The sequence below is a fragment of the Carcharhinus amblyrhynchos genome, chromosome 30 (genome assembly GCF_965287045.1).
Source record: "Carcharhinus amblyrhynchos chromosome 30, sCarAmb.v2.hapA, whole genome shotgun sequence".
Taxonomy (NCBI): Eukaryota; Metazoa; Chordata; class Chondrichthyes; order Carcharhiniformes; family Carcharhinidae; genus Carcharhinus; species Carcharhinus amblyrhynchos.
This window is the reverse complement of record NC_137353.1, coordinates 1,222,494-1,243,329: the sequence shown is the minus strand read 5'-3', so window position 1 is coordinate 1,243,329 and position 20,836 is coordinate 1,222,494.

Below are 20,836 nucleotides of genomic sequence, written 5' to 3'. Positions count from 1 at the left end.
GCCTCGGGTCGCTGTCTGTGTGAAATTTGCACATTCTCCCAGTCTCTGTGTGGGTTTCCTCTGGGTGCTCTGGTTTCCTCCCAGTCCAAAAATGTGCAGGTTAGGTGGACTGGGGTCATGGTAAATTGCCCCTTAGTGTCCCAGGATGTGTAATTTAGGTGGATTGGCCATGCTAAATGTGGAGAAGGCAGTAGGGAGGGCTCAGGTAAGATGCTCTTTCAGAGAGTTGGTGCAGACGCAATGGGCCAAATGGCCTCCTTCTGCACTGTTTGGGTTCTGTGGGATCTATGAATGTATCTGAAGTCATATCCATGGTATTGAATAACTCATATTTCAGGATCAAGTTATTGAACATTTAGAATGCATAGATTGATAAAGACAGCTGACATGAATTTGTTTTTGGGCTATTTAATTTGGACGTAAAGCAGACGAGGAATGGTATCAGATTTGTAAAGATGCAGTTTACAGCATTCTTTTAAAAAAAGGAGATTAAACCATAGGCAGCACCCAGAGTCAGCTCATCAACACGATGCAATGGATGAGGGTCCCTTGTTTACAATTTCCATTGGAACTGATGAGACTAAGGGGAGATTTAATAAACAATTTTAAACTAATGCCAAGTTTTGGATGAATAAGGTAAAGCTAGTTGAGTAAACTGGTGGCAGAGGACCTTCAATTTATGATTGTCACTAAAACTGAGGGAAAAGGGGAGAATTTCGTTTATGCAGATAATTATTGGAGCATGAGAATTTTACCGGAAAGAATGGCTGAGGTAAAAGAAAATAGGATAAGTACTTGGAATAGCAGAGCATTAGAGTTTCAGTCAGAAAGCAATTCAGGACATTAGGTCTGAAGCAAAGAGCTGGCACTAACATACAAACCCAATAGAGCCTGTACTCTGTTGCAAAGCTGCAATGTCTCTCTAGAGAGCAGCAAGGGTGTATGTGAAAATCATTTCCAATGTTAGTTTATAAAATGATCAAACCAACATTTCAGGTAGATTCATGGAATATTTTCCCACCCAGGGTGAGAGAATCAATTCAACAATTACAGAGGCGGGAGGTACAGGATGGGGCAAGAGCGTGGGATTCATTTTGGATTGTTCTAGAAAACAACCAGAACGGATATTCCAAACTGATTGGCTCATCCACCTCCCCCTTCATTAAGGGGAGGCAATGGTCTAGTGGCATCAATCCAGAATCTCAACTTATGTTCTGGGAACCTGGGTTCGAATCCCAGATGGTGGAATTTGAATTCAATTTTTTTAAAAATCTGAAATTAAGATGACCATGAAACCATTGTCGATTGTTGGAAAAGCACATCTGATTCATCCTTTAGGAAAGGAAATCTGCTGTCCTTACCCAGTCTGGCCTACATTTGATTCCAGAGCCACAGCAATGTGGTTGATTCTCAACTGCCCTCTAAAATGGTTTAGCTACTCAATTTTATCAGCTGTTCAAGAAGGCAGCTCACCCCCACCTTCTCAAGGGCAACTTGGGATGGGTACCAAATGCTGGCCAACCAGCGATGCCCACGTCCCCTGAATAAATTTTTAAAAATCCGTGCTTTTTTGGTTTAATGAACAAAATAGGTATCTTTAGCGGTTAATCAACTGAACAGATCTACTCAGAGGGACAGATTGCTGCAAAACTGAAAACAAATTTCACTTCTCTACACAAAGCATAGACTGCAAAACCTTTTACATCTTACAATATACTCTTCAGAGATTTCTCCCAGAATAATGAATGCAAGGATGCGAATGGCTAAAATTAAATATGCAGATTTATACGTGCTGCTGAATGTCATCCACTGAACATAGCAATTTTCTCCTTGCACACATTAGTAACTCCATAGCCCGCAAGGTTAATCAATGAGAAAGGTTCAAATCAAAAATAACTAATTGTCTGAAATCAAACAACAGTCACACTCATTCGGAATTTATTTCTAGATGCTCAGAAGGTTCAGTGGAAATTCTACACTGACCTTAAAGAAATGTGACTGGACTTTACTGCTCAGACCTACAACATGCATTTTGATTTGAATAGATCTTTAAGCTAGTAAAGCATCCAAAGGACCTTCATCAGAATATTATCAAACAAAATCTGACACTGAGCCTGGAAGATGATGTTAGAAAGGTCAACAAAAGATTGCTGAAAGAGGTAGGTCTTGAGGAGCATCTAGAAGAAGCAGAAGCTGAGAGATTTAAGGACGTTCTTTAGTCTGCCTGAAACTCGTTAGTCTGCCTGTACAGAGTTATCCCCAGCTGAGTGTTCCAAAGCCAAGACTATATGCCAAGGGACGCATTAGAGCTTGAGGCAGCCACCATAGAGGCTCAGAGGGGGAAGGTCATTGTCTAAGACCTTTCAACCACAGTAAACTGAGGGGAGGGTATTGGTATAGAACCCCTTGGGCTGTATGACCCATACTGAATGTATACAGTGAATATTAGATGCATCACAGTTGCATTGAAGCACCTTGGAGTGTAACTTGATCAATGTAGAAAACTTAAATACCATGTACCATCTGTAATGATCTTTTTGAAATGTCTGTAATGTTTGTGAGACTATATTGAAGAACTTCAGATTGTAACATGACGGGCAGAATTTTTCTCCCTTTCTGCAATTGTTGCCAACGGGATTTCCTGTTGAATGAGCCTCACACCAATTGGAAACCAGCAGTGGGGGTGCGCTGTCGATGGGACCCTAAGATCCCACTGGCATAAACTGGAGCAGGATTTTGGCAGATGAATGTAGAGAACCTGAATATTATTGCGCTTTGTCTAATGGTCACTTTGAAATGTTTGGAATATTATTTTTTACAAATAAAGTATATTTTTGCAAAAACAATTCTCTGCAGAGGGCGTGGTCATCAATGGTGCGGTTCAGAAAGTTGAATTGCAGTTACAGCTATTGAAAATTTTAAGTACGAAACATATTACAACCTCCATATCTCACCAGTGAGATCCAAGAGGAAATAGAAACCCAACAACCTCTAACTGCTGGAGCAGGAATACACTGAAAAATATCAATGACAGGCAGTAAAATGCTCCACTCTGAGCATTGGCTTTGCAACTTTAAGGACGGAACAAAAATGAAAAAATAAAGAATTCCCATGATTTCAGATGTTGCCGTGTGGGTTGGATGGTATTAAATATGACCCCAGTGTTCAAGAAAGGAGGAAAAGAAAAAACAGGGAACTCGAGGTCAGTTAGCCTGATATCAGTAGTAGGGAAAAGGCTAGATTCCATTGCTAAGAATGTGGCAGAGTCAACACAGTTTTATGAAAGGGAAGCAATGTTTGATCACTCTATTGGTGTTTTTGGGGGGATTAATTTGCAAGGTAGATAATAGAGAACCAGCTGATGTAGTATATTTGGGATTTTCAGAAAGCATTCAATAAAGAACCATACAAGAGCTAATTACACAAGATTAGGGATGATGGGATTGGAATAAAACATTAAAATAGATTGAGGGCAGGTTAATGGACAGAAACAAGAGAATAGGAATAAACTCATTGGGTGGAGTTGCTATGTACAGTTTTGATCTCCTTACCTAAAGAAGGATATTCTTGTCAGAGGGAGACCGCTAAATGTTCACTCGATTGAGACCTAGGATGAGAGGATTGTCTTAGGAAGAGAAATTGCTAAAAGTGGACTTGTATTCTCTCAAATTTAGAAAAGTAGGAAGTCCACAATGCCAGGTTAAAGTCTGACAGGTTATTTGCTAGCATGAGCTTTTGGAGCACGAGTCCTTCATCAGATGAGTAGAGAGTTGGGTTCACAAACAGGGCAGATATACACACAGGCTCGATTACAAGATAATTGACCCCCACCATTTGATCTGGGTTTGCAAAATCTCGCTAACTGTCCCGGCTTGAGACAATTCACATCTCTTTAACCTGTGCTTAACCCTCGCTCCACTCGCATTGTCTCTACCTGTAAAAACTTGATTACCTGTTAAAACTCACATTCCAACCATAATCTTGTAATTGAGTCTGTGTCTCTATATGCCCTGTTTGTGAACACAACTTCCACTCACCTGAAGGACTCGTGCTCCAAAAGCTCATGCCACCAAATAACCTGTTGGACTTTAACCTGGTGTTGTGAGATTTCTAATGTGTCCACCCCAGTCCAATGCCAGCATCTCCACATTGTGAATTTAGAAGAATAAGGGGTGATTTCATTGAAATTTGGAATTCTTAGAGGACTTGACAGAATGGATTGATTCTCCCAACTGGGATCTTAGAACCAGGGGCCATGGTCTCATGATAACCAATCAGCCTTGAGAACCAAATGAGAGAAAATGTCTTCATTCAGACAATAGTGAATTTTGGAATTCTCTACCGGAGAGAGCTGCGGATACTCAGTCAATGAGTAAAGTCAGGGCTGAAAGCAATACACTGTTGGGCAGCAAAGGAAACCAGGGATATGGGGATAGGCCAAGAACGTGGAGTTGATGTGGAAGATCAGCCATGATCTTACTGAGTAACAGAGTAGGCTCAAGGAAGCAAATGGCTGACTCTTGCTCCTTTTTGTTATTTTATGCTGATGAACGGTGGTAGTAGAAGTTTATTTATTGGTCACAAGTAAGGCTTACATTACCACTGCAATGAGGTTACTGTGAAATTCCCCTAGTTGCCATACTCGAACCCTGTTCGAGTCAATGCACCTATCAGCATGTCTTTCAGAATATGGGAGGAAATCGGAGCATCCGGAGGAAACCCACGCAGACATGGGGACAACATGCAGACTCTGCACAGACAGTGACCCAAGTTGGGAATCGAACTCTGGTCCCTGGTGCTGTGAAGCAGCAGTAGGCATTTGAATGGTATTGCCACTGAAGTCATGTAACACTGAAGATGGACAAAGAGGACATGAAGGAGAGAAACACAAATCCATTGAGATTGTAGCAGAGTGAGTAAAAAACTAGAAGGTAGAATGGTGCACAAGAAGCTTTCAGTTAAAAGTGAAACCATACAACACCCAGGCAGAAAAGCATAAAATACAAATTACGACACAGTGAACATGCATGACAAAACAGGAAGTGCATGCAAGGCAGAAAATATTTAATATGTTACTCATATTCTTCACAACGTGAGTTAATGATTTTATAGGAACAGTGATGGTGTGCCCAGGAGTATTACTTGGGGGTTTGACAGTAACTTGGTCGAAAGTCCTGGGAAATGATGGGCCCAGAAGTGTGGCCGCAAATTGTTAAAGGCCCCTTGGTGACAAAATTAACGAAGGTCTGTTTCCCTGAACAGTCTCCCCGCTTCAATTCAGCAATTCTCCCAATGATTGGTTGTTTTTCTCGCCTTTCTGTTGCTGACCGAAACTGTCAATTTCCTGCTTCTTAAAACTAATGACTGCAGAATTCCCTGAAATTGAACTTTCAGGAAAATTCCAGGAGGTACAGGGAGAAAACTGAGTTTGCTGAATTGTTATCTTCAATTAATGTACTGCCATAAACAAAGACAAAAAATTGCAACTGTTCAAACTTTAATTGTTTAAGTGGCTCAGAAGAGAAAAGTTTTTAAATTGAATTTTCAACAGCCACTAATTTTCCATAAACAGACTTCCTTTCCATTTCTAATGAGGAAACCAGAATCACAGGGCAGAGTTCCCCATTTTGAGACTAAAAGCCATGGCAGAGACCGGAACTTGGAGTGTTTCCCTCTGGCGTGAAAATCACCAAATATTCTGGCCTCGGTGTATTCCACCACATCCAGTGGTGGGACAGGCCTGGGTGCTGCAGAGTCTGCTGTCATGACCAGGCGCCATATTGAAAAGGCATCCACCGCCACTCAGCCACCACGGAAGAACGAATGTGGGTCTCCTGAAAATGAAGCTGGATCTCCAGGAACATTTTGAGACTGGAAGATGGACTTCCTTCAGGACACCAACTCTGGAAGGTCCACCTGCAGATGTTCCCCTCCAGTTACTGCTGTGGTGTTCCTGAGTCCAGGGTCACAGACGACCTTCATCCTGGACTTTGGAGGCAGCCATTGTTCAGATGAATCCTATTATCCACTCATGAGTCTGAATGTGTTTCACACCAGCGTGTTTTTCTGCCATCATTATGGAGAATCGGGTGTGCGGGTGGGGATGCAAATGGGGTCCATGCCAGTTCCTGGTGGGTTTTTGACCCATCATGTCAGGCACCAGCGGAAGATCCCACTGTAAACACACTGGTGTGAAACCTTTCCAATCTCTGGGCCTCCCATTATTCTCCCCCCACCACCACCCCCCCCACCCTCCAACGCCCACTGAAGTATCTGGCAACGGAAGCTAGGGAGACTTCCGTCCACAGTCAGTGATCACATAAACCGTGCCTCTCGCAAGAAAATGTATCGTAATGACATAATTTCTCCAAAATAAAGATTTCAACAATACACTCCCTTGTTTTCTTCAAAAGCTTTTGTAAGAAAAATCAAAGGAATTCTCAAATTTTCATCATAGGACGATAGGAACATAGGCTTAAGAGCAGGAAAAGGCCATTCAGCCCTTCAAACCTGCTTCAGCATTCAATAAGATCATTGTTAAACTGGCTGTGGTTTCAAATCCATTTTCCTGTCTTCCTCCCACAATCCTTGACTCTCACGCTGAACAAAATCTATCTAAACTCAGTGACCCAGCATCCAGTGCTTTCTGGGGAAGAAAATGCCACAAACTAGCTATACCTTTCTGATGTGAATAAAAATTGCCCCATCTCAGTCTTAAAAGGGAGACCTTAAACTGTGTCGCTTAATCCCAGTCTGCCCCACTAGAGGAAACACCCTATCATATCCCCTCAGGATCTTATACATTTCAGTGAGGTCACCCTTCATTCTTATAAACTCCAATGGGTATCAGAAATGCTTGGTGTAGGAGGCAGTTTAGCCCATTGTGTTGCACTGACTCTTCAAATGAGCATTATGACTTGCACATTTGTTTCTATTTTAAGAATCATCTAATTCCCTCTTGAATTTGCCTCCACCAGGCAGAGATTCCAGAGGAACCACTTGCTGTATTTCTGATATCACATTTTCTTCTTTTTGAAATAGCTTCATATCTGTGCCCTCTCATTATCGATCCTTTTACAAGCAGGGACAGTTTCTCCCCCTCTACTATGTTCAACCCCCTCATGATTTTGAACATCTCTATCAAACCTCCTCCTAGCCTTCTTCTCTCCAAGGAGAACAGTCCCAACCTCTCCAATCTATCCTCATAGCTGAAGTTTCTCATCCCTGGAACCATTCTTGTAAACCTCTTCTGCACTCTCTCCAATGAGTTCACATCCTTCCTGTAGTGTGGCACCCAGAACTGTACACAATATTTCAGCTGAGATCTAATAGTGTCTTGCATGAGTTCGGCATAACCTCTTTAGTCCTATACTCTAAAAGCCCACCTGTTCAATCTTTCTTTATAAGATGAACACTTCATCGCAGGAATGAGATGAGTGAATCATCTCTGAACCACTTCTAATGTAATTATCTTTTTGTTTCAAATGAGACCAAAGTTGTACACAAAAGTCCAGATGTGGTCTTACTGGCTATTCCATTCCCTTTGCAATGAATAACATTCCACTGGCCTTCGTAATCACTTGTTGGACTGTCACACTAACTTTGTGATTCAGGTACCAGGACACTCAGGTCCCTCTCTCCTCCTGAGTTATGCAGTCTTGCTGCATTTAAATAATGTGCCGTTTCCTACTCTTCCTGCCAAAGTGGACATGACCGCAACGAACTACAAGAGGTTGTGAATGTAACCCAATCCATCACACAAACCAGTCTCCCATCCACTGATTATATTTACACTTCCCGCTGCCTCGGCAAAGCAGCCAGCATAATTAAGGACCCCACGTACCCCAGACATTCTCTCTTCCACCTTCTTCCATTGGAAAAAAGATACAAAAGTCTGAGGTTACATGCCAACTGACTGAAGAACAGCTTCTTCCCTGCTGCAGTCAGATTTTTGAATGGACTACCTTGCACTAAGTTGATCTTTTTCTACACCCTATCTATGACTGTAACACAACATTCTGCACTCTCTCGTTTCCTTCTCTATGAACAGTATGCTTTTGTCTGTATAGCGTAGAAGAAACAATCCTTTTCACTGTATGCTAATACATGTGAAAATAATAAATCAAATCAAATTCACATTTTCTCACATAATACTCAATCTGCCAATATCTTTCCCATTCACATGACCTAATCCCTTACAGACACCTCCTCTTGACTATTTATTTTCCTGCCTATCTCGGTGCCATTGGCAAATTTAGCCACCATACATCTGTGTCCTTCATTTAAGATATAGTTGTTAGTAGTTGTGGCCCCAGCATTGACCCCTATGGCATTCCGTTACACCTTGCCCAGCCAAAAAGACCAATTTACTTCTACTCTCTGCTTCTTGTCAATTCTTTCTACATGTTAATAGGTTACTCCCTACACTGTGTGTTCTTATTCTTGTGTAGGGAACGTTGATGTGGCTCCTTATCAAATGCCTTTTGAAATCCAGGTAGACCACATCTACAAGTATCCTTTTCTCCATGTTGCTCATTACTTCCTTAAAAACGTCAATAAATTAGTCAAACACAATTTCTTTCAAAAACCATGCAGACTCTGCACAATCACATGATGATTTTCTAAGTACATACAGAAAACAGACAGCAAAGCTTGTGTAAGTTTATAAAGAGGAAGAGAGTAACCAAAGTGAATGTTGGTCTCTTTGTAGATTAGGCTGGGGAGTTAATAGTGCGGAACACAGAAACGCCTGAGATACAAATTCAATATTTTCCCGTTTTCTCAGTGGAGGACACGAGTATTATCCCAATAGTAACAGAAAATGCAGAGAACATAGAACATAGAACATAGAACATTACAGCGCAGAACAGGCCCTTCGGCCCACGATGTTGCGCCGACCAGCTTTTTTAAAAAAAAACACTAACCCACTAATCTAAACCAATCCCATTTCGTCCATAAACCTATCCACAGATCTCTTAAACGCCCCCAAACTAGGCGCATTTACAACTGCAGCTGGCAGGGCATTCCAGTCCCTCACCACCCTCTGGGTAAAGAACCTACCCCTGACATCAGTCCTATAACTACCCCCCCTTAATTTAAAGTCGTGCCCCCTCGTGCTAGCTTTCTCCATCCTAGGAAAAAGGCTATCACTATCCACCCTGTCTAAACCTCTAATCATCTTATATGTTTCAATAAGGTCCCCTCTTAGCCGCCTTCTTTCCAGCGAAAACAACCCCAAATCTCTCAGTCTCTCCTCATAGGATCTCCCCTCCATACCAGGCAACATCCTGGTAAACCTCCTCTGCACCCTCTCCAAAGCCTCTACATCCTTCCTGTAATGTGGGGACCAGAACTGCACACAGTACTCCAAGTGCGGTCGCACCAGAGTTGTGTACAGTTGCAACATGACGCTGCGACTCCTAAATTCAATCCCCCTACCAATAAACGCCAAGACACCGTATGCCTTCTTAACAACCTTATCTACTTGATTCCCAACTTTCAGGGATCTATGTACACATACACCTAGATCCCTCTGCTCCTCCACACTATTCAAAGTCCTCCCGTTAGCCCTATACTCAACACATCTGTTATTCCTACCGAAATGAATTACCTCACACTTCTCCACATTAAACTCCATCCGCCACCTCGCGGCCCAGCTCTGCAACCTTTCTAAGTCACCCTGCAAACTATGACACCCTTCCTCACAATCTACCACACCTCCGACTTTGGTGTCATCAGCAAACTTACTAATCCACCCAACTATACCCTCATCCAGATCATTAATAAAAATTACAAACAGCAGTGGCCCCAGAACAGATCCCTGAGGCACACCACTCGTAACCGAACTCCATGACGAATATTTACCATCAACCACCACCCTCTGTCTCCTATCTGCTAGCCAATTCCTGATCCAATTACCTAGATCACCCCCAATCCCATACATCTGCATTTTCTGCAGAAGCCTACCATGGTGAACCTTATCAAACGCCTTACTAAAATCCATATACACCACGTCAATTGCCTTACCCCTATCCACCTCTTTGGTCACTTTCTCAAAGAACTCGATAAGGTTAGTAAGGCACGACCTACCCGCTACAAAACCATGCTGACTGTCTCTAATCAATTCATTACTCTCCAAATAACTATAAATCCTGTCTCTAATAATCCTTTCCAAAACCTTACCTACCACAGAAGTAAGACTCACCGGTCTATAATTCCCAGGGAAGTCTCTGCTCCCCTTCTTAAACAATGGGACAACATTTGCTGTCCTCCAATCTTCCGGTACTATACCAGAGACCAACGACGACCTGAAGATCAGAGCCAGAGGCTCCGCAATCACCTCTCTTGCCTCCCAGAGAATCCTAGGGTAAATCCCATCCAGACCAGGGGACTTATCTATTTTCAAACCCTCTAGAATATCCAGCACATCCCCCGTATCAATTGCAATACTATCTATTTTACACCCCTGCACCCCAGTGTCCTCCTTAGCTACATTCATGTCCCCTTGTGTGAACACCGAAGAGAAATATTGGTTCAACGCCTCTCCAATCTCCTCCGGTTCCACACACAACTTCCCTCTACTGTCTGTAACTGGCCCTAATTTTGCCCTAACCAACCTTCTGTTCTTGACATACCTGTAAAACGCCTTAGGGTTCTCCTTAATCCTATCAGCCAAAGTCATCTCATGTCCTCTTTTAGCCCTTCTTAACTCCCTCTTCAACTCCCTCCTAGCCAATCTAAAACTTTCTAGAGGTTGTAGAAAAGGAGAAACTTAGAACTATTATCATCACTAGGGAATAATTATTGAACAAACTATTGGGACTAAGAGCAGGGAAATCCCCTGGGTCTGGTGCCCTATATCCTGGGGTATTAAAGAAAGTTTTTGTTGGAGATAGTGGATCCATTGGATACAATATTCCAAAATTCCCTGGATGGGGGAAAGGTTCCAGTGGATTGGAAAAATGCTGTCTTATTTAAAAAGAGGGAAGCAAATATAGGAAACTATAGGCCAATTAGTTTAACATTTGTTGTCAGGGAACCATTAGAATCCATTACTAAGGGAGTAATAACAGGACATTTGGAAAGTCAAAATGCAATCCATCAGAGTCAGTGTGGTTTTATGAAGGATAAATCATGTTTGACTAATTTGCTAGAGTTCTTTGAAGGTGTAACACGCAAGGTGGATAATGGTGAGTTTATAGATGTCGCAAGTCTGGAATTCAGGAATGTGTTTGATAAGGTTAATACACAAGGTAAGATTACATGGGATTAGGAGTAATTTATTAGTTTGGATAGAGGATTGGCTAAATGATAGAAAGCAGAGAGTTTGGATAAATAGGTCTTTTTCGGGTTGGCAAGATGTGGCAAGTGGGATGCCACAGCGTTCAGTTCTCCGTCCCCAGATATGTACAATTAATGACTTGGATGCAGGAACAGTAGGTATCAAAGTCAAATTTGCAAATGACACTAAAATCGATAGTAAGTTATAATAATAAGAAATTTACAAATGGATATGGATGGGTTAAGAGAATGGCGCAAAATTTGGCAGATGGAGTTTAACATGGATAAGTGTGAGGTGATCCATTTTGGCAGGAAAAATGCAAAGACAAATTATCTAAATGGAGAGAAACTTCAGAGTGCTTTGGTGCAGAGGGATCTGGGTGTCCTCATACATGAATCACAGAAAACTAGTATGCATGTACAGCGATAAGAAGCAAGGCAAATGGAATCCAGGCACTTATTACTAAAGGAATAGAATATAAACATAGTGAAGTGTTGCTGCTACTGTACAAAGCACTAGTGCGCCCGCACTTAGAATACTGGGCACAGTTTTAGTCCCCTTACTTGAGGAGGGATGTGGTTGCATTGGAGGTGGTTCAGAGGAGGTTCACTGGATTATTCCAGAGATGAGTGGTTTGTCTTACAAGAAGAGATTGGGCAGTTTAGGCCAGTACTCCCTGGAGTTTAGAAGAATGGAGATCTAATCAAGGTGTACAAGATGATTAGAGGGATTGACAAAGTAGATGTGGAGAGGATGTTTGCTCTTCTTGGACAATCTAGAACAAGAGCTCACAGTTTTAGGATAAGGGATTGGAGATTTAAAACAGAGCTGAGGAGAAATTCTCTCAGATGGCCATACGTCTGTGGAATTCACTACGCAAGAACGGGAGTAAACTTAAAGACATAGACGGACTTTTAATTAGCAATGGGGTTGCTATGTTATGTTCTTATGAAGGGCAACGGTGAACAGGCAGGGAAGTGGAGCTGAGTCCATGAAAAGCTCAGCCATAATCGTGTTAAATAGCGGAGCAGGCTCGAGGGGCTGAATGGCCTGCTCCTAGTTCTCGTGATTCTTATGGTTATGTTATATCACCCTTAATAATGATTTGAGAAGTTTCCCTATGACAGACTTTAGGCCAATTGGCCTATTACCTTCCTCTTTCTGTCTCCCTCCTTTCTTGAATAAAGGTGTTACATTTGCTATTTTCTAATCCACTGGAATCCTTCTGGAATCTAAGTAATTTTGGAAGATTAGAACCAATGCTTCTATTCTCTCTGCACTGACTTATTTTCAGAGCATAGGAGGGAATTCCATCTGGTCCGGGGCACATGTCAGCCTTTAGGTCGAATAATTTTCCCAGCACCTTTTCCCTCGTGATGGCAATTGTTTCAATTCCTCTTTCCCTCAAAGAAAATTAGAGGAAAATCTATTGAACATTTTCAACTCCTAGTGAGACAGATTGTATTTGAGAAAGTTCTGCACGCTGTACGTACTCAGATTACAGACAATGTATGAAAGTTCTAAACAAGTGTACCAGGTAAAATATTCAGGTTTTTAAGGGAGCCTGAAACTGCTTTAGTGAAGGTATTAAAAGGTGAAGAAGACAACTCTATAGTAAATTAAATCAGGTTGTAGAATCATAGAACGCCACAAGTGCAGAAGGAGGCCATTTCAGCCCATCGAGTCTGCACTGACTCTCTGAAACCTCTTACCCAGGGCCACCCTCCTACCATGACCCCATGCACCTACCATGGCCAATCCACCTAATCCTCATATTTTTGGACTGTGGGAGGAAACCCGAGCACCCGGAGGAAACCCATGCAGGCACAGGGAGAACATGCAAACTCCCCACCGACAGTCACCCAAGGCCAGATTTGAACCTGGGCCCCGGACGCCGTGAGACAGCAGTGCTAGCCACTGTGTCACCATGCCGCACACGTTAGACCCTTATTTTGAATGTTGCATGTCTCAGCAAATAAGAAAAATGACAAATGATATTTCTACAAAAGCATTTGATTCTTATGAGTCAACTGTTTAAATTGGGATAACTCAATTCTTAGTGACAACAGGAAGTATTTCATTGCTAATTGTGACATAAAGATTTGAAAATAGGAAGTGATGGTTTTGAACAGAAGGTAAAGAGTGTAGACAGAGCAAGATAGCAATAGGAGTCTGTTCCCCAGATGCCTGTGTCAGAAAGGATATTGCACATCATGTAACTGAAACGTAGATCAGAAGATTCAAACTTTGATCTTATCTGGGAACTGAAAACAGGATGGTTTTAGCATCATTTTAGTATTATGGTATAACTATCAGAGAGCCTGAGCTCTACAGGAAAGAGAAGGCTCCAGTTTTTCATTACTATTTCAAAGTGTGCGAGTGGAAATGTCAGTTGAGGACAAAGTTCAGTTACCAATGTCTCTCTCTTCCTCACTTCCCCACCCCTTCCCTCATTGGCTGTTGGTGCTAATATTTTCACAGATCAACAAGGGTGAGATGCACTGTTTCATGCAGCTGGACTGCAGCTCAAAGTAAAAGCTGGGGGAAGAAGAAGAAAATTGAAGTTTTGAGAAAAAGGGATAACAAATCTGGAGAAGAGCTCTCTCAATCATTTGAGGGTTCCTCAGTCTTTCCCCCACTCCTGCAACAAATTGCACCAACCTGAGCCACAGCAGAACAATGTAACCGAGAATGGGTAATTTATAATAAACCCAATTCCATTAGAGAAGTGACAGAAAAATCTATTTTCTCTAAAAACATGCAAATTTAGCTGGGAAGCAAAGGATTCTGTAACTGGGAGCATTTTTCAGCTTTCATGATTAGTAGCAGAAGTTAATTTTTAAACATGTGTCCAGAATTTAACACTTTCTGTAGTTATTTTCCAATTATATTCCTGAGTTTAAGGGGCAGAGAAATCTAATATTTAGACAAACTTCCAGAATAAGATTCCAAGCACTGAAAAGTATTTACCAGGTGCCATGATTTGAGAAGTATTTTATTTTTCATTTCAATCATCGTGAATCATTTCAATTTAAAAGGTTGCAGATATGATTTCAATGCATGGCTTGGGAGATAAAGACTTTAAACGGACATGATTTGACAGGAGGAAAAGGCCTAGTGGTATTATCGCTAGACTATTAATCCTTGGGGACCTGGGTTCGAATCCCGCCACGACAGATGATAGAATTTCAATTCAATAAAAAATATCTGGACCTAAGAATCTACTGATGACCATGAAACCATTGTTGGAAAAACATGTCTGGTTTACTGATGTCCTTTGGGTCTGGTCTACATGTGACTCCACAGCCACAGCAATGTGGTTGATTCTCAACTGTCCTCAGGCAATAAATGCTGGCCCCACCAATGATACCCATGTCCCACAAACTAATAAAAAATTAGATTCACGTTTCACCCTGCTTACATACTTGCAAATCACAAATTAAAATACACATTGCAAAGGTGAAAGAATTATGCAGAGAGCGGGGGAGGCCAGAGAACGGTGATTACAGCATAGTGTGATTTGGCATTTTGGTTTATTTTGTGATAAGCTATGGAAAGGCCTCTTCTGCACAATGTGCTCATCACTATAATGTTAGAAGAATATCTAAAGAATTCTAGCATTCCAATTTATGCAGAAGGCAACACCTCACTGATTCCCATACAGATAACGAGAGTTACATTGCTGGGGGAGAACTGAGTAAACATGTGGCAGGTTTGTGTGAAACATCCTGACCCACTGCGCAACACAATGAGAATTAAAGCTTGGCTTTCTTTACCTCTGTGGATAATCTCAGGAGGTCACACAGCATCTGAGAGAGCAGAAGTTGGGAGATAACTACTCTGTTCTGTCTTAGTAACTGGATGTGAAGGTAGCTTGTTGAAAGGTAGAGACAGATTCTACATCTGCCCTTTCAGCCGGGCGTGTAATGTGCAGCATGACAAGTGTTGGAATTTAAACAAAGAGTAAGGAAACAAAATTTAAAGCAGAACACAAGATTAAATTCTTGGATTGTAATCATAAGAATGCATCCCTAATACAAGTCTCAGGTAATAAACCTACAGCACTCTGAAACTAAAACTGGAAATAGGCACTGCCATAGATTTTAGCGTGACACTACATTTAAACAATAAAGATACTTAATCAAATTACAGTGAAGAGTACAGTGGGAATTAACATGGATAATTCCTGAAACTGGGTTTGGGGTCACAGTACACAATTAAACTGTGCCTATTTCTTATGTTGTAGGCTAACATGTTAAAATGGTACGAATTACTGTTTGATACAATTGCTAAATGCGGGCAGTGCTCCCCACCCTGTTCACTGGCTGCACACAATACTTGGGGGTTCAATATTGCAGGCAGCAAGTGCTAATTAAAGACAGCCTGCAACTCTTGGAGGTGTATCATGGTTATGGGAGGTATATCATTCCATTTGTAAAGGGAAGAAGCGTTTATGAATGGAATCTGAGCTACAATATAGTGAAGGATAACTGAAGGCATGCAAGAGAGACAACTGCAGGAAGCCTCAAAGAAAATAATGACACCAGTAGCCAGAGGAAGTAGTTCAGCAATCAAGCGGTGAATACTTCATGCTCCCTTTCACCTGCACTGCTGGGGTGTCCTTCTCTTTGCACAAAGTCCAGCTCAGCTGGAGCCTGCAACTGGAAAACAGTAACAGTAAATTCAATCCAGAATTACCAACCTGATTCACATCATCTCGTTGTTCTGCGTGCTGCCAGTGTTTGGTACATTCATCCCTTTATCACGTTGGCGTTCTGCCCATTTCCCAAGGGTGTGTATCAGACCCCATTAGACCAAGTGACAGATAAATGTGATCTATACAAAACGGCCAATAAACATCTGAAAACCCCTTTTACTAGTTAAAGTAATGATGTAGAGAATTTGGCAAAGGACTGGGGTGAGCACAGTAAGAAGTCTCACAACACCAGGTTAAAGTCCAATAGGTTTATCTGGAATCACGAGCATTCGGAGCTCCTTCATCAGGTGAGCGATGAAGAAGCAGCGCTCTGAATGCTCATGATTCCAAACCTGTTGGGCTTTAAGCTGGTGTTGTGAGACTTCTTACGAGTTAAAGTAAAATTAAGCACAGAGTAGATCAATCTCATATTGATGGGGATGATCATAGGGTGCAGTGCATTTAAACTGGCTGCTGAGTTGGAAGAGTGACAGGTGAACTTTAGTGATTTACGGATCTTTCAAGTATTTTGGTCTGAAATTAATTTACATTTTTCTTCATAGCAATAATTTTGTTTTATAGTTTTGTTTAAAATTCCAGGTCACAGTGAAAGCAACAATGGAAATCATACAGTTCAACATATAACAGTGCAAAGTAACTTCAGCTCAGTAAATGACCCACACCTACTGCAAAACAAAAGCCAGTCTGATTAAAGAAAGCCTGCAGCACATTCTGAAGCATTCTTCCAAATTCACTCCCTATGTTGGAGTCACTCCCAATGCCATTTGCTCTCTACAGTCCCCGGCTCCTAGTAAAATGGCTCTCATAGTCACATCTGTATTCGGTATTTCTGCTCATGAAAGATTAACGGGAAGGTCAATCCCAAAAGTTATATAAGAATAATTGTTCATGAAATAAAAGTTTCCTTTGATATATATATATAATTAATAATAGAAAACATCTAGTGATCATTTCCTTTGTAACTTTCATACTTTTTGGATTGTGATACAGAAGTTTATAGGAACAAAGTTAGTTATTTCAAATGCACAGAGAAATTTTTGGGGTACAGAAACACTAAAGTCAGAGATTGTGGTTTCCTCTCGTGTGCTCATTAATCCTTAACTTTTCAGTCAATTTAACCAAAGAATCATAGAATTCTTACAGTACAGAAGTAGACCATTCAGCCCATCAAGTCTGCACTTACTCTCCAAAAGAGCATCCCATCCAAACCTTCCCCTCCATTCCTATCTCCGTAATCCCATACATTTACCATGGCTAATCTCCTAACCTGCATGTCTTGGGACACTAAGGGGCAATTTAGCATGGCCAATCCACCTAACGTGCACATCTTTGGAGAGGAAACCAGAGCACCTGGAGGAAACCCATGCAGACACGGAGAAAACATGCAAACTCCACACAGTCACCCAAGGATGGAATTGAACCCAGGTGTTTGACGCTGTGAAGCAAATGATAGGGAGGGAAAACATAATCACTGGCAGGTCCACAAGCAGAAAACCTGCATGAGTTTCTAAAACCTTTTAAACTAATTTTATTCACCACATTTAAAACTGCTGAAGGCCAGGAATAGAAGGCGTAGCTTGTAGGGCACTTCAAATTAGGATAACTTCATTGTTCAGTGTAACATTTCCTATCAGTAAAACAAACTATATTATTTGCTTTTGTATTTGGGGGTGGGGTTATGGTTACAAGCTAGGATATAGAAAGCACTGCCCATCTGAGTTTGTGGTTTCATGTTTGGCAATTATTGCAGTGTTAATGGTTTCATTCATGCTCCATCCGATTTCTACTTGCTGCTTTATTCAGTTACCCACCAGCAACAATGGTGAGATCAAGGAATATATGGCAAGAGCTCCAGAAGTCATGATTCTTCCAAGCATGCATTGTGGGCACCGAGTTTTCTAAACTATCAAGCCCTTTTTAAAAATGCACTAACAACAAGGGTTGTTTCAGAAAAGGAACAATGATGAGTTCAGAGTAGCAATTAGGCATGAATGCCTTTCTTTATGTTACTGTAGTATTATTCATAAAATGTAAGATTCACTAAAATATAATGTAAAACTGCTCAGCACCAACTGAATTAATCTTTGCTAATCAAAATTGCACCAAACAATTCCAAAAGTCTTCATTTGAAACAATCAAACCACCAGAGAGGCGTGTTCAGATCCGATGTCACAAGCGTGGTATTTATGGCATTAATTGCAGGAGTGTTTTAGAATAGAGAGAGCAAGTTAAAATACTTGTGAAGATGGCAGCACGGTAGCACAGTGGTTAGCACTGCTGCTTCACAGCTCCAGGGTCCTAGGTTTGATTCTTCAGCTTGGGTCACTGTCTGTGTGGAGTTTGCACATTCTCCTTATGTCTGCATGGGTTTCCTCCCACAGTCCAAAGATGTGCGGGTTAGGTTGATTGGCCATGCTAAGAAATTGCCCCTTAATGTCCAGGGATGCATAGGTTAGAGGGATTAGTGGGTATAATATGTAGGGATATGGGGGTAGGACCTGGGTGGGATTGTGTTTGGTACAGACTCAAAGGGCCTCTTTCTGCACTGTAGGATTCTATGATATCACTAAATGTGAAGTTTATAGAGAAATGAAAAGATCAATCTGAATTAACAGGCTGGTACAGAAATTATTCCAACCTTACTTTTGTTTGAGGTTATTTATTAAAATACTGCAAATAAGAAGGTAGAAGATAATGGAGCCAAATACAGTTTGAATTATCAGGATCCTATCCAATTTTCAACTGGCTGGTGTTGGAAATGGGCGCAAGTACTTCCTGTTGTAATGTGTTAAGCTTGGGTGCAAAGTGCATTTTTCTGTAGATAGGGCCAGCAGTAGAGGAAACACCCACTTAAATGAACATGCAGTTAATTTAACTATGCTTTTCAGTTTTATTAGATGCACACACACATAATAACATAAGAACATAAGAAATAGGAGCAGGAGTAGGCCATCTAGCCCTTCGAGCCTGCCCCGCCATTCAATAAGATCATGGCTGATCTGTCGTGGCTCAGTTCCACATTCCCGCCCTCTCCCCATAACCCTTAATCCCCTCGCTTATCAAAAACCCATCAACCCGCGTCTTAAAAATATTTAGCGAGGTAGCCTCCACCACTTCAACGGGCAGAGAATTCCAGAGATTCACCACCCTTTGAGTGAAGAAGTTCCTCCTCAACTCCGTTCTAAACCACCCCCCCTTTATCTTGAGGCTGTGCCCCCTAGTCCTACTGTCCTTTCTGAGCGGGAAGAGTCTCTCCACCTCTATCCTATCCATCCCATTCATCATCTTATACGTCTCAATGAGATCTCCCCTCATTCTTCTAAACTCTAACGAGTACAAGCCTAGTTTATTCAGCCTCTCCTCATAGCTCAACCCCCTCAACTCCGGCATCAGCCTAGTAAACCTCCTCTGCACTCCCTCCAAGGCCAAAATATCCTTGCGTAAGTGCGGCGACCAAAACTGCACACAGTACTCCAGCTGCAGCCTCACCAATGCCCTATACAGCTGCAGCAAGACCTCCCTACTTTTATATTCAATTCCCCTCGCTATGAAGGCCAGCATCCCATTAGCCTTCCTGACCACCTGCTGCACCTGCAGGCTGGGTTTTTGCGACTCATGCACAAGGACCCCGAGGTCCCTCTGTACCGTCGCCTGCTGCAGTTTTTCGCCACGTAAGTAATAGTCCTTCCTACCATTATTCCTACCAAAGTGGACCACCTTGCACTTGCCAACATTAAATTCCATTTGCCAGTTCCTGGCCCATTCACCCAGCCTATCTAGATCCTTCTGCAGACTCTCCACACCCTCCGCGCAATTTGCCGTTCCACCAATCTTGGTGTCATCAACAAATTTCAACACCATACACTCGGTTCCCTCCCCCAGATCATCTATATAAATGGTAAATAGCTGAGGCCCCAGCACCGACCCCTGGGGCACTCCACTAGTCACCAACCGCCAATCCGAATAGCACCCATTGACCCCCACTCTCTGCCTCCTATTTGACAACCAATCCTCTATCCACGCTAACACCCTACCCCCAACTCCATGCCCCCTTACCTTCTGCAATAACCTCTTGTGAGGTACCTTGTCAAACGCCTTCTGAAAATCAAGAAAGACCATATCCACCGGCTCTCCTCTATCTACTGCCCTAGACACATCCTCATAGAACTCCAATAAATTTGTCAGACACGACTTCCCCTTAACGAAACCGTGCTGCGTCTGCTCTATCAAGCAATTCCCCTCAAGATGCCTCGCTATTTCCTCGATGACGGATTCTAACATTTTACCTACAACAGACGTTAAACTAACCAGCCTATAATTCCCTGCCTTTTGCCTGGCACCCTTCTTAAACAACGGCGTAACATTAGCCGTTTTCCAATTTTCCAGCACTTCCCCGGAATCCAGCGACGTTTGGAAAATAACCACCAAGGCATCCACTATCACCTCCGCCATTTCTTTCAGAACCCTCGGATGCATTCCATCCAGTCCTGGGGACTTGTCCACAATCAGTCCCTCCAGTCTGTCGAGCACCGCCTCTCTAGTAACAATAATGTCATTGAGACCCTCCAGTCCTACCACCTTTCCATCGCTAACACCCGGCAAATTATTCATGTCCTCCTCCATGAAGACCGAAACAAAAAAGTTATTCAAGACCTCAGCCATTTCCCCATCCCCTACCACTAAGTCCCCCCTCTCATCCTCTAAAGGACCAACGTTCACCCTAGCCAGCCTCTTCCTTTTTATATATTTATAAAAACTCTTGCTATCCTTTTTTATATTAAGTGCTAGCCCAGCTTCATAGTTTCTCCTACCCTTCTTTATCAACTTCTTTGTCAATC